Below are 15,096 nucleotides of genomic sequence, written 5' to 3'. Positions count from 1 at the left end.
TATCACTCTAGTGAAGGGGGTGGGTTCCTTTTGCTTTACTTGGAAACTCTGGAATAGCAAGGATTTAAGCAGGTCAGAATTGGCAGAATTGCAGCTAGGATTTGCAGTTAAACCCAGCTGGAACATAGCAGGCTGGCCCGGCAGAAGACTCATCAGAAAACTGACAAATTATTTTGCTGCAGAGTAGGCTGGCTTTGTTCTAACTCAATATCTCAGATGAGAGGAAGTTCATTTTGAGTTAAATTAATAACTAGAAATTATTAATAGCTCTTGCAGACCATCCAGTCTGCTCAGGCAGACTTCTTTTAATAGCATAATTGCCCGGTATCATTTTATGCCAACATTTTGATCATCAATCATAGCCAAGCTGCCACTATCCATGCCTTCAAGTGCAGATCTAATGTGAATATAAAATACACAACTCTGATGGGGAAGCCTCTTTGTTATATTTTGGAAACTGCCTGTACTTTTGGAAAGACGATAAAGAAAACAGCTTTAATCAATTTGCACTACTCCCTGAGCCTTGAGCTTAACACAGACTTTGTCAGTAGGTGCCGGGAAATTGTCCACAGATGGTGGGGCGGGTCATGAGGTTCGGTGGCCAGCAATGAAATCTGGGGAGATACTGACAGCGCAGTAGAGGGCAGTGTGACAACACAGTTAAGAGTAATGGAGCCGACTCCTCTCAGCTGATTGTCTTCTCCTTCTCCTTTCCTATACGCCAGTGGAACGCCGCCATTTTTTAAATCCTCCCACCCTCAAAACATGTATATTTCACTAACTACTAGAGATACAAAGTGACTTTCCAACAACTGAAAATTACACATTAGATGTCCCTGCCCTTAAACTACCTTTCTCACCTTGTCTATGGAAAGTTCTCACTGGCCTCTTTCCAACTGCATTCCAGGTTCCCAAAATGTTGTTTGGCATTCTTAGAAACTCTGCAAATCTCCTCTATACTCTGTTTTTCAGGCTTCCTTTATGTCTTCCCTATACCAACTCAATTAGCTCACACTTTTTGGTAAAGAGAAATCAAGCTTTCCAGTCCTTGGTTAGCTACCTTTGCATATCCAAAGGCTTACCAGTACCTGGTGGTAAACAAAAGGGACTTCTACTCGGAATTTCTTCCATTAGGAGCCAGGCCTGGTATAGACTTTGAACATCTTTCCTTTCTAATTGCACAACCAGCCCATCTAACCAGTAATGGGTAGCATGAGTAGATTTGAGTTTATAAGAGCCTATTTTATAAACATGCTGCACAATTGGGATGGATGATAAAACATATACCTCAGTGACATGATTGTAAAATTAGTGAATAAGACAGTATAGCATAAAGTACTAAGTACAGTATGTATAATATATTAAAAAGGCTTATCCAGGGGCACCTGGGTGGCTCAGTGGGTTAAAGCCTCTGCCTTCGATTCAGGTCATGATCCCAGAGTCCTGGGATCGAGCCCCACTTCGGGCTCTCTGCTCTGCGGGGAGCCTGCTTCCTCCTCTCTCTCTCTGCCTGCCTCTCGGCCTACTTGTGATCTCTGTCGAATAAATAAACAAAATATTTTTTTAAAAAAAAGGCTTATCCAACAGTTGACTTATGTTTCTTGTGAATTTTATTGTAATTCTTCTTCAGTTACTGAATTTTGATGAAATGGATGAATGGAGATGGATAGATGAATGAATGAATGATTGACTAGATGTTTTGCATATTAAAAATCCTCTTCTGGGCTAGCCAAAGACTAACAAGTCATTTTAGAACTAGTACAGACTGAGGAAAAGAGTTCTGAATTAATCAACCTCTTTAAGAAATTTTACTTACTCCCAACCCCTGATCTATGACATAGGAGTAATAATGTAACTGCTAAGAATGTGACCTACTACCTGAAGAGAAGTAAGTTTTAAAACAGAATTAGCAGTACTAGTAAGTTAATGGAAAGACAGAAAATGGTGTGCCCAAAACCCAGGGAGCAGTTTCAAATGTGTGCCACTATTCACACCAGTAGCAAACACAAAAGCAAACAAAATAAAAATGAAAACACAAAAGGGCAATTAAATACTAAATTAGGTGTTAAGATGTAAAAGTGGACAAAACACATCCATTGGCATTCCTCAAAACTCCCTTCTTCTCTTTCCCTCTCAAGAAGAAAATAGGCAAGTGGCCAGAATTAGATGAAATAATAATTATTAATTAACTTAATTAATAAGTCAGCACATAGGAAAAAGACTTCACGTGGGCTTCCTGGATGAAAGGACAAATAGGAGTTGACCAAAGAGGAAGAGAAAGGACTTTTAAACCAAGCAAAAGGAGCAGCTTGTGCAAAAATGAAGAGGAAGGAAAGCACATGAGGCATTTTCAATGCTTTAAATAGTTCCATGTGGCTAAATATAGGGCATGAGGGTCTGTACCAGAGTGCTAAGTGCCCAGACTAATAGCTCACCAGTCAGAGATGAATTCATGAGAGTGAGGACATAGAGATGGATCCCGAGTGTAAGGGAGAAAATCAGAAGAGTGCAAAGAGACACATTATCTTATGAGTTTTATAAAGATCAGCCACATCCCACTGGATTGGGGAGAGGTAAGGGAGAATGGGAAACCAAACAGGGAGTGGTACAGTAATCCAGGTCTGAGAGGATGGTAATGGGTAGGGAGCTAGGGTGGGAATAATGGAGGTGGGTTGGTGGAACTGGAGAAATTTGGAATAGATGAATTTGTCCAGGTAGTATAAAGAAAAAAATATGGCCAAGGGCAGTATGGGCAATAGGAACATCTAAGAGGAGACAGAAGAAGGATGTTAGAGAAACTATAAAATAGTGACCTAAAAACATAAAAAGGAAAACTTTTTTTTAAATGGCTTGTGCCAAATGTATTTTAAGCTCTTTCTTGTGGGCTTTTCTTTGCCTCAGAAGCTAAAAACTACATTTCTCAATATCTTTACAACTCAGTGTTCCATATATAATTTTAGTTCCATAAAACAGGTACATTCACTCAAGGCTTACATTCTGATCTAAATTATGAGAAGATGGACAAGTTACACAAGGCATCCATTTTACTTGTGCAGATATGGGGGGCATGATGTGGTTCTAGAGTTAATGGTTCTGATGATGCTTTCTGATTCTCAGATAGTGGCTAAGGTGAGGAGATCCTGAGAGCCAGGTCCTAATTGTGATAAATGTATCAGTGACTCTTGGTGTCCAGTTTTCCTGGGAGTAATTCCTGGATGTCTAGCCTAGAGCTTATTTTCAAGTCATTCTAGAGATTCACAAACATCTAATTCCATGCATTAAATCTCTCTCTGCATAAACTTGACAGAGTGTATTCATTTCCTAGGGCTCCTGTGGCAAAGTGCCACCAACTCATTGGTTTAGGAAAATAGAAATTTGGGGTGTCTGGCTGATTCATTGTAGATCATGTGACTCTTGTTCTCAGAGTCCTAAGTTTGAGCCCCATGTTGTGTGTAGAGGTTACTTGAAAGAAAGAAAGAAATATATAAATCTATTGTCTCACAATTCTAGAAACTAGAAATTCAAAATCCAGTTGCCAGCAGGAGTAGTTCCTTTTAAAGGTGGTGAGGGAGAATCCATGCTCTTTTCTAGCTTCTGGTGAGCCCCAAGTATTTATGGCAACATTACTCCAATCTCTGGCTCCACCTTCACATGGCAATCTGCTTCTCGCCTATATTCATACCATCCTCTTTCTGTGTGTGCCTGTCTCTGTGTTCAAATGTCCTTTTATGAAGACACCAGTCATTGTTGGATTAGGAGTCACTCTAATGACCTCATATTAAGAGAAGACTGAAAGGGGTGCCTGCCGGCTGGCTCAGTTGGTGCAGTGTAGGACTCTTGATCTTGGGTTATAGTTTCAATCCCCACGTTGGGTGTAGAGATTACTTAGAAATAAAATTTTTAGGGGAGGGGGGTGGGAGGGATGGGATGGCTGGCTGATGGACATTGGGTAGGCTATGTGCTTTGGTGAGTGCTGTGAATTATGTAAGACTGGTGAATCACAGACCTGTACCCTTGAAACAATTATATGTTAACTAAAAAAAATAAAAATAGGGGTACCTGGGTGGCTCAGTGGGTTAAGCCTCTGCCTTCAGCTCTGGTCATGATCTCAGGGTCCTGGGATTTAGCCCTGAATTGGGCTCTCTGCTCAGCAGGGTGCCTGCTTCCCCCTCTCTCTCTGCCTTCCTCTCTGCCTACTTGTGATCTCTCTCTCTCTCTCTCTGTCAAATAAATAAATAAAATCTAAAAAAAATAAAAATAAAATAAAATCTTTAAAAAGATAAAAAAAAAAAAAAGAGGGGCACCTGGGTGGCTCAGTGGTTTAAGCCTCTGCCTTCGGCTCAGGTCATGATCTCAGGGTTCTGGGATCGAGCCCCGCATCGGGCTCTCTGCTCAGTGGGGAGCCTGTTTCTCCCTCTCTCTCTCTGCCTGCCTCTCTGCCTACTTGTGACCTCTCTCTCTGTTAAATAAATAAAATATTTAAAAAAAAAGATTAGAAAAAGAGAAGACAGTAGAAGGATTTTAACTCAAAGGAATTTTAATTTGATTACCTCCATAAAGACCCAGTTTCTAATAAGGTCATATTCTAGGTACTCAACTTAGGACTTCAATATATGTTCTGGGGGAAATTCAGTTCAGTCCATAAGAGGAATGATGGAACATTTGGTATTCATTAAATATTTGATAACTCTTGTATTTCCCAGATTCCTTTGCAATATGCTTGGGGGCATGTGACTACTTTTCCAAATCACTGTGAGCAGAGGTGGCCTGTGTGTCTTTTGAGCTGGGTCAGTGAAAAGCCTGGTTCAACCTTTTAGCTCCCTTTTCCTGACTTGGCAATCTCTGAGGACAAAGGTTGAAAGAGTGATTTACCAAAATGGTCAACCCTTAGTCAGCCTGGGTCCCTGATTGTCTATGTAGAATGGAGTCCTCTGCCAAAATATAATAGACATGTAGCATAAGCAAGAAAAAAATCTTTGTGGTTTAGAGACACTAAGATTTAGAGGTCTGTGGCAGCAGTTGGTGTTAATTATCCTTACCAGAGCAGCCTAACTTTGATGGGCACATTATTGGAAAAGTTTCTATCTTGGGGTGCAGCTTACGTCTTGAAGTGGGTTTTTAAATTATCTGCAAAAAAAAGGGTGGGAGCATCAGCTTCTCCCAACAAAGAATATTCAAGGATAAGAGTATGAAAATCTCTATATCTGTATTAGTCTGCTCAAGCTGCTTAAATAAGATATCATAGATTGGGGGGCTTAAGCAACAGAAATTTATTTTCTCACAGTTCTGGTAGAGAGGAGTCCAAGACCAAGGTGCCAGCAAGATTGGTTTATGGTAGATCTCTGTTCTTAGCTTAGAGATGGCTGCCTTGTTGTTTTCATCCATAGCCTTTCCTCTGTGCACAAGTAGAAGGAGAGAGCTCTCTGGTGTCCCTTCCCCTTCTCATAAGGATGCCAGGCCGATAGGATTAGGACCCACCCTCATGATCATTTAACCTTGTTACTTTTTTTTTTTTTTTAAGATTTTATTTATTTATTTGACAGAGAGCGATCACAAGTAGGCAGAGAGGCAAGCAGAGAGAGTGAGAGGAAAGCAGGCTCCCTGCCGAGCAGAGAGCCCAACGCGGGACTCGATCCCAGGACCCTGAGATCATGACCTGAGCCGAAGGCAGTGGCCTAAACCACTGAGCCACCCAGGCGCCCCAAACCTTGTTACTTCTTTTACAGGCCCTATCTCCAAATACAGTCATATTGGGAGATAGGGTTTTAACATATGAATTTGGGACAGGTAGGGACACAAGTCAGTCTATAATATCATTGAATAATATAAAATATGAGGAGCTCCTCACCTTTTTTTTTTTTTTAAGATTTGTTTTTATTTATTTGACAGAGTACAAGCAGGGGAGAGGGGTAGAGGGATAAGCAGGCTCCCCACTGAGCAAGCAGCTCAATGCAGGACTTGATCCCAGGACCCGAGATCATGACTTGAGCCAAAGGCAGACACTTAACTGACTGAGCCATCCAGGTGCCCCTCCTCACCTCTGATCTTACTTTCTAGATGGGAGAGTGAGTAGCTTCTTTCTGTTCTTCCTAAGTTTTACCATTCAGACACAAACATAATATAAATTAGATTATACTACACCTATGGTTATTTTTTCACTTATTGTGGAAAAAGCTTATTATGATTTTTCTTCACTTATTGCTATATTACAGATATCATCCATATCAATGCATAAAAATCCCAAAATATTCTTTTGAACAGGTGAATAGTATTCTCGTGTAAAGATTATGATGATTAAGTTTTTCTCTGGACACATGATAAATCAGTTCAAATTTCTTTTTATGGACAATGCTACAGAAAATTTGTGATGATTAAAGAAAACTCACAGATGAACCGGCTCCAGTTACTAGCAAAGACAGGATTAGAATTCAGTTCTCAATTTGACAAAACCTCCCTAATTTAGGAGTTCCAATATCTCTGGATTTAAAAGCAAACAAAAACAAACATCACACATTTTAAAACGTGACTTTTTGCAGAATTAAAATTTGATAGTTTATTTATCAGGGTTTCACAACTATTTAGTGTCTCCAACACCCAGCTGTACTGCGCTATTCGGTAGATGGTAAACCCAAGCCCTGAAGCCAACTCAAAGCCCCAGGAAGTAGCATTCCTGAGTTTTGCCCACAGATGTTAAATTCACATAAACAATCAAATCCCAGGATCAGCTACTCAGAGCCAGTTGTGGCCTGGAACCTAATCTATAGGTTCTCTAAAAGCCACTTTCCTGCCCTTCCCCCACCCATCTTGCCAACTGTGTGTTGGAGATCACACATCACACTCTCTGGATCCCATTATACAACAACAACATGCTGACAACCTTTATGTTACTTTTATCACACCCAATCTAGGCTATGTTCTCAAGCTAGGAGGTTCTCTAAAGGCTGATTTAGATTTTCTTTTTTCACCTCAAAGAGTGGTAATAACTTTAAAAATAATGAAATACATAAAGAGGAAGGTAAAAGTCACCTGAACTCTGTTGGCATCTCATCAAATCCCTTGCTCTAGAGGTAAATACTATTAAAGTTTTCTGATGTGTGCTATCAGAAATTTCCCGCACATGGGGGAGTCATATTGTTTTAGAATTAAGTTTAAAAAAATAATTTTTTAAGTTTTCACTTACGGTCTTGTTGGCATCTTTCCAAATCAATGTATATAGCATTCTTTTTAATTCTTTTTAATACCTTTAAATGTATGTATATATGTAGAACACAATTTGTTTATGATTTCATTTGTCTTTTAAATTGCACTGGTGCCTCAAAGACACCCACACAGAGAGAACTTGAAAGTTACTGGTGGAATGAGTACGAGTAAATGTTCCTTGCCTAGTATAATCCATATATGGGGAAAGTGTTGCCTTAGAAGGTTATCTATGCCTCTGATCTTCAACTTTCCCATCTGCAAAAAGGAACCCACATTTTTTAGCATTGATGAGATAATGCATATAGGGCTACCTGGTGAGGTGGAAATGGCATTTTGGGGGACAGTATACTGTGTTCTTTAAAGCATGGATTTTATAGCAGACCCAACATGCTTGAATTCAGGTTCTGTTTACCAGTTCTAACCTAGAATGACTGATGTACACTCTCTGAGCCTATTTGCTCACCTACAAAATACATGAGAAAATAGGGACACCCAGGTGGCTTGGCGGGTTAAGTGTCAGCCTTTGGGTTGGGTCATGATTGCAGAGTCCTGGGATCGAGTTCACATCGGTTCCCTGCTCAGCGGGGAGCCTGCTCCTCTGCCCCCTGCCATTCATTGCTGCCCCCCTGCCCCCGCTTGTGCTCTTTGGCTCTCTCTTTCTCGCTCTCTATTAAATAAATAAAATTCTTTAAAAAGAAAAAATTTTATTTACTTAGAGAGCGAGCGAGCTAGGGAGAGCATGAGTGGGGGGTGGGGGGGGAGAAGAAGGCTCACCACTGAGCAGGGACCCCAATGTGGACTCGATCCCAGGACCCTGGGATTATGAACTGAGCCTAAATCAGATGCTTAGCGACTGAGCCACCTAGGAGCCCAACAAATAAAATCTTTTTTAAAAAAGTACATGAAAAAATAGCTGTGTGATTCAAAACAAAATAATGCATATAAAGGGCTTACTAGAGTGTTTTTTTCATTAAATGTGCTCAATCATAGTAGCAATTACTGTCAAATGTGATCGCTGAAGCTAGATAAATTTGGGCTTAAAATCCGCCTCTGGCAGGATTTTAGATACATGTTCCTGAGGCATTCTCTTAAAGTTTCTGAACTTACTTTTCTCAATCTACCTTATAGGATTGTGATGAAATGAGATGCTTAGCATCATTCCCAAAACATGGTACATACAGGCCCTTAGCACTGTGTTCAGGTCTTTGAATGGGAGCACTCATCAGGTCCTTCCCAGCTCATCATGCACAGATGAAGTGTATTTATTTAATTTATTTTTAAGTAGGCTCCACACTCAACAAGGAGCTTGAACTCACAACAACCTTGAGATCGAGTTTCGTGCTCTATGAGCAGAGCCAGCATGGTGCTCCCAGATAAGTATATTTAAACTCTAGGGTAGCTGTGTTGAAGGGGATTTTAAAATTAAAACCCCTGTGACCTTTTGCCATTGTGAAAGTCCTTTAAAATGTTTAAAGTCCTTTCTATGGGCTGTTTTACCCAATAGTTCACAAGAAGTGTAATGAGATGTAATGAATAGTGATAAAATGTATTCAAGCAGAATGTTAATCATTTAATCATTTAAGAAAAAAAAAAAAAAACCCACAGAGGACTTCTTCCTTCAAGGGGTACATTTTTCTCAGCAAATTAATTTAAGTTATCAAATAGCAGTTAACGCCAATTCTATTTCTCTGCTGAATTTACAAGTTCAATAGAAACACAAACTATAATGACATGTGGGGGTGGGGAGTGGTTATGGGAGGCTGAATTGCAGCCCAGAGGAATGCAAAACTGAGAAACATCCTAAAAAGTTGTTAAGCTAGAGAACTGGACATAGTTTTGAAAGAAAAGTTCATAGTTCAAGGCCGCTTAAGGAAGGGAACTTTCCAATTCTGCTGGTCAAAGGACACATTCCCAGCCCACCAGGATTTAGGTGAGCCATGTGTCTCCACGAGTCCCCAGTTTTCATAGCTGAGAGAAGGAATTTTGCTCCAAGAACCTTATTACTAAATACCACCTACAGACTGAGAACATAAGCAAACTGCTTGACACCCCTAAAGCACTCTGGTTAGATCCCCTTTCCATTTGGACTTAAAGGCGAGCAACTGGACAAGGGGACAGAGGAAAGGAGAGCGTCATATGCAAGTAAAGGCTCTTGAGCAGAGCTTTTCAGCTTCGGCACTACTGGCATTTCGGACTGCAGAGCTGTTGGCAGGGTGCTGTCTTGTGCCCTGTAGGACCATCCCGGGCCTCTCTGCATTAGATGCAGTAGCACCACCCCCCTCCCAGGGCTGACAAACTGAAAATGTCTCCAGACTCTGCCAAATGTCCCTGCTGAGGCAAGAGAAAGGAGATGGAAGAACAGGCTGAGAGCTGATGTGCTTGGGTGTGAGGAAGCAAATGACGGAACATACCCTGGACATCTGCCTCCCCCCTTTCTACTTTTATAAAAAAATTTTTTTTCTCCTTTATAAACATTTAACCTTTTTTTTTTTAAAGATTTTATTGGGGCGCCTGGGTGGCTCAGTGGGTTAAAGCCTCTGCCTTTGGCTCAGGTCATGATCCCAGCGTCCTAGGATCGAGCCCCGCATTGGGCTCTCTGCTCAATGGAGAGCCTGCTTCCCTTCCTCTATCTCTCTGCCTGCCTCTCTGCCTACTTGTGCTCTCTGTCAAATAAATAAAATCTTTTTATTATTTTTTAAAGATTTTATTTATTTATTTGACAGAGAGCACAAGTAAGCAGAGAAGCAGGCAGAGAGAGAGAGGAGGAAGCAGGCTCCCCGCTGAGCAGCAGGCAGAGAGATAGAGGAAGGGAAGCAGGCTCTCCATTGAGCAGAGAGCCCAATGTGGGGCTCGATCCCAAGACCCTGGGATCATGACCTGAGCAGAAGGCAGAGGCTTTAACCCTCTGAGCCACCCAGGTGCCCCAACATTTTACCTTTTTAGAAAGATCCTTTATGGATCTTTGGCAGCTAGAGAGCTATCTCTGTTTTCATCCCAGTCACTCCACGACAGGTTGCGACTTACCCGAGAGACCATTGGTGAAGCCCTTCCGCATTTGGGAGGTGGGCAGGAGGGCGCAGGTCCGAGTGGTGAGGTCTCATCCGGGCAGGGCTTGTGGTATTCAGCCTGAGAGCAACACTGAAAACTAACCTGCTTACCTCAATTTTGACTATCACCGTGTCTCTTAAAAATGGAGGTGAGCAGGTAGAGGAAGAAGGGGATGAATCCGAATCATCTGGGAGAAAATGACATAACCCTGTTCACCTGCAGGCATGTAGCCCCAGGCACAGCAAAAATCCCAGCATGCGCGGGATGGGTGTGCCTGTTTTCAACTCTCTCCTCGCGGAAGAACCACCTGCCTAAGAAGTTTTCTACATCTAACCTCAGTGACAGGTGGGCTCTCAATAACAAGTTAAAGATGTTCCTTGGGGATCCTGGCTGCCTCTGTTAGAAGAGCATGGCATGCTTGATCTCAGGACTGTGAGTTCCCGCCCTACACTGGGTGTAGAGATTATCGAAATAAATCAATAAATTCAAAAGAATGTTCCTTGAAGCATTATCTTAACTAGTGAAAAATAGGATGTAGGAGATATGCTGAACAAGTTGTGGTGGAGTAAAAACGAAAGAATTCATATAAAGTTCCTAGAATAGTGCTTAGCACATAGTGAGCCCTCAAATGCTTGCTATGACTATAAAAAACTGCTTTTGGAGGTAGAGAAGTGCTTAGGGTATGACGTTGAATGAAAATAAGACCCCAGGCTACAAATAGTGGATCCCTGTGTTTTAAAGATTTTATTTATTTATTATTTCACAGAGAGAGAGATCACAAGTAGGCAGAGAGGCAGGCAGAGAGAGAGAGGAGGAAGCAGGCTCCCCGCGGAGCAGAGAGCCCAATGCGGGGCTCGATCCCAGGACCCTGAGATCATGACCTGAGCCGAAGGCAGCGGCTTAATCCACTGAGCCACCCAGAAAAAAAAAAATAAAGAGATACCCATAATCTGGGGATCCCAACTCAAGACTGAGCTGTGACAGTCTATCTCTTAGATTTCATTATGACTGGTGGGAGACACACTTGAAGAATTTCCTCTGGTATTAAGAAGAAATAAGAGAACAGAGTGGAGAACAGAAAGACAACTGGGAGGATCATAGAGCAGCTGGGTTAGGGACTGTTTCCTTCCCAGCCGAGCTGGATTAAGGGATGGGCAAGCAGGTGAGCCATCTGTGTTGCCATTGCACAAGGGATGCTAAAGTATCAGTGAGCACTAGTCATAGTAGAAAACAGTGTTTTGGGGAAACTTGTATTTACCAAAACTCTCAGAGTACCGGATGTGATTAAAGTCACTTGTCACAGTTTGAAACCTCCAGGGGGCGCGGGTGAGTAAATGAGCCCTACACCGCTTTCTAGTGAAACTGGGTCCAGCTGATTCCGGTCTTGGTCTTTTCATTTTGTGAATAGTAAGGATATGCAGCTCTCTTGCCAAAACGGGAGAACCCAGAACACAATGGAAGAGGTTGCCAGCTGCCCCCAGAGGTCTTACTTCTCTGTCCTTCCTTCTTTCTCTAAGTAAATGTTAAGCAAGTATTTAAACAGTATTAGTTTTAAAAGGCTCCAAATTAATACTTTCCCTGGAGCCGGTACCTTCCATCTGGCCCTGATCCCAGACCCACCCCTCTTCAGTGTTCATAAAGACCAAGATTATTGGCAGAAACTGAAGAATTTTTATTTGTTGCACTTCGGTTGTTATGTTGGCCAAGGAATCTGTTGCATACTAAGATCTGAGAGACTTGTGTCCTATCACTGGGGCTTAGGTGACAAATACTAATGCAAACTTTGGGAGCAGGGGACTCTCTCTGCCTGGCCACCTTCACTGCCCCAAACTCTGGCGGGTGACTGTTACTAATGGTTGTATAATTGCAGAGGGATGGCGCATTTCCTTAATAATGGCGTGTTTATTCTTAATTTCTGAATCTATTTTTTGACTTAAGAAAAAATGGAAGATACAGAGAAGAAAAGTTAAGATGAAATTACTCAGGATCCCACAGCTTTAAACTTACATTGATCTTTACTTTGGCTGCTCAAAGTCTGGACTTTGTGTTGTAATTCCATTTTGGCTTCATGGTTTTCTTGGTTTGGTTTCTGAATCCGGAAATGTACAACTTGTCCTATTGCACTTTTTAAAATTTTTTTAAAAATTTTTTAAAGATTTTATTTATTTATTTGACAGACAGAGATCACAAGTAGGCAGAGAGGCAGGCAGAGAGAGAGAGGAGGAAGCAGGCTCCCCACGGAGCAGAGAGCCCGATTCGGGGCTCCATTCCAGGACTCCAGGATCATGACCTGGGGGGAAGGCAGAGGCTTTAACCCACTAAGCCTCCCAGGTACCCCTACTGCACTTTTTCTAATGTCGTTTGGAAACAATAGAACCTCAGACCCTCTGGAATTTGGCATTTTAAGAGTAAACGAAAGACATTTATGCAGCCCCTTGGTGTCTCTGAGAAGCCCAAATGCACACAGGAAGGTAGAAAGGTCACCGATTTACCCCGCTTGTTATCTCTTTGCCTCTCACACAGTTTTTTCTCCTAAAAATCTATTACCATTTTTTGGGTGCCTTAAATAAACCAATTATTAATATGTAGCAAGGCAATACTTTTAGTATCAATCCCAGTTCCTTTTATTTGAAACAATGTATAATTTTGGGCCCCTGAGTTGCTCACTTGGTTAGGCAAGTCATGAGTTCAAGATCTTTGTTGGGTCTAGTTTCGAGCCTACTTAAAAAAAGAAAGCAAAAAGAGAGAAAAACTGTATAATTTTATAACATTCCACATTTGTTGGTACATATTTCCACTGTGCTTAAAATAGGATACTTCTCCTGTTTTTATTTTACTTTATAAATATTACATTAGGTTGAACCACAGCTGACAAGTAGGGTCAAATAGGGTCAAAACTTTTCCATATGAATGTTGATAAATACACATTTTTGTGACACTACAGCTTATGTATTTTAAAAATCCAGGGTATTTTGTTTACAAAGAACACATCTTCTGATTAAAGGAATGACAAAATATGGGAATAGCTCTTTGTGTGCTCAGAGAAATTTAAAAAGAAACCTACTGTCAGTATATTCAGAGTAATCTTAGACCTTAAATATTGATACAATAACCAACTAGCATAGAGAAAGCATTCAATTAATATTTAGATGTTGAATGAATGAATGACTCAAGATAAACTATTTCTTGAAACTATTGTTTTTCCTAGGACAATTTACAGTTGTTTTTTCTTTATATATCTTTTTTTTTTAAGATTTTATTTATTTGACAGAGATCACAAGTAGGCAGAGAGGCAGGCAGAGAGAGATGAGGAAGCAGGCCCTCTACTGAGCAGAGATCCCGATGCGGGGCTCAATTCCAGAACCCTGGGATCATGACCTGAGCCAAAGGCAGAGGCTTTAACCCACTGAGCCACCCAGGCGCCCCTTTACGAGACAATTTTTATTTGTATGGAAAGAAATAAAGAAAAAGAAGGTTGCAATATGTAGGCTTACAAACAATTCAGGAAAATAAAGGACTAGGTTAAACTCCATAAAAACTTTAGAAAAAAATATTTTGAAATACATGTAGACTTACAGAAAAGTTAGAAATTACAAGAACTCTATCTTTCATCCAGATTCTCTAGAAGCATTTTATTTCATTGGCTTGATCTTTGACGTTTTTGTCACTGAGCCATTTGTCAGTATGTTGCATACCTGATGCCTCTTTCCTCTCGAACACTTGAGTGTGTTCTAAAGAACAAGGCTACTCTCTCACATAATCACATTGCAATGACGGAAATGGGGAAAGTAGCACATACAATTATCTCATTTACAAATGTTAATTACTGTTTCAGTGATATTCTTGATGGAAGGAAAAAAAAATTCTGGCCTAGGTCCAACCCGGGATTATATACACCTTTGCATTTGGTTGTCCTAACTCTTTAGTCACTTTTTCTGGAAAAGTTCCTCAGTCTGTCTTTGTATTTTATGACCTTAACATTTTTTAATATAGACAAGGCATTCTGTAGAATATTTCTCCAATTGTGTTTGTCCGGTATTTCCTTGTGATTAGATTAGGCTCTGCATTTTTGGTAGGAATACCACAGAAATGATATTGTGCCCTTCTTAGTGCTTCAGATCAATAGCCCTTGATACCAGTTTGTATTCACTGGTGATACTAATTTGGTTAGGGTGTCGGCCCCAGGTTTTTCCATTGTAAAGTTAATTTTTTTGTGTAATTAGTAAAAATTTTGTGGGTACAACTTTGAGACTATAGAGATATACTTGTCCTCAAGAATTTCTTACCCATCTGTTATAGCATCTATTGATAATTCTTACCTAAATTATTACTATGCTTTGTCAAATACCTTTTTTATGTAGGCTCCACATGGAGAGTCCTGGGCTTGAACTCATGATACTAAACAGCTAAAAATGCTATTTTTTTAAAAGATTTTATTTATTTATTTGACAGCAAGAGAGAGATCACAAGTAGGCAGAGGGAGAGAGAGAGGGAAGCAGGCTCCCTGCCGAGCAGAGATCCCGATATGGGACTCGATCCCAGGACTCTGAGATCATGACCCGAGCCGAAGGCAGCGGCTTAACCCACTGAGCCACCCAGGCGCCCCTAAAAATGCTATTTTTTAAACTTCATCATTCCTTCTACATTTGTTTGTATTTTATTATGGGGAAGAAATTTTCCTTTTTCTCCATTCATTCATTCACTCATTCATTCATATCGGCTTGAATTCTTGTGTTCCTATTTTACTGAATGGAATTTAATCCATTACCATCATTTCCCATGGCTCCCAGGCTTATTGAGATATAATCGACATATCACTGGGGCACCTGGTTGGTGAGCATCCGACTA

Source organism: Meles meles, chromosome 7, assembly GCF_922984935.1.
Source record: "Meles meles chromosome 7, mMelMel3.1 paternal haplotype, whole genome shotgun sequence".
In the NCBI taxonomy this organism is placed as follows: Eukaryota; Metazoa; Chordata; class Mammalia; order Carnivora; family Mustelidae; genus Meles; species Meles meles.
Note: the sequence above shows the minus strand (reverse complement) of the source record.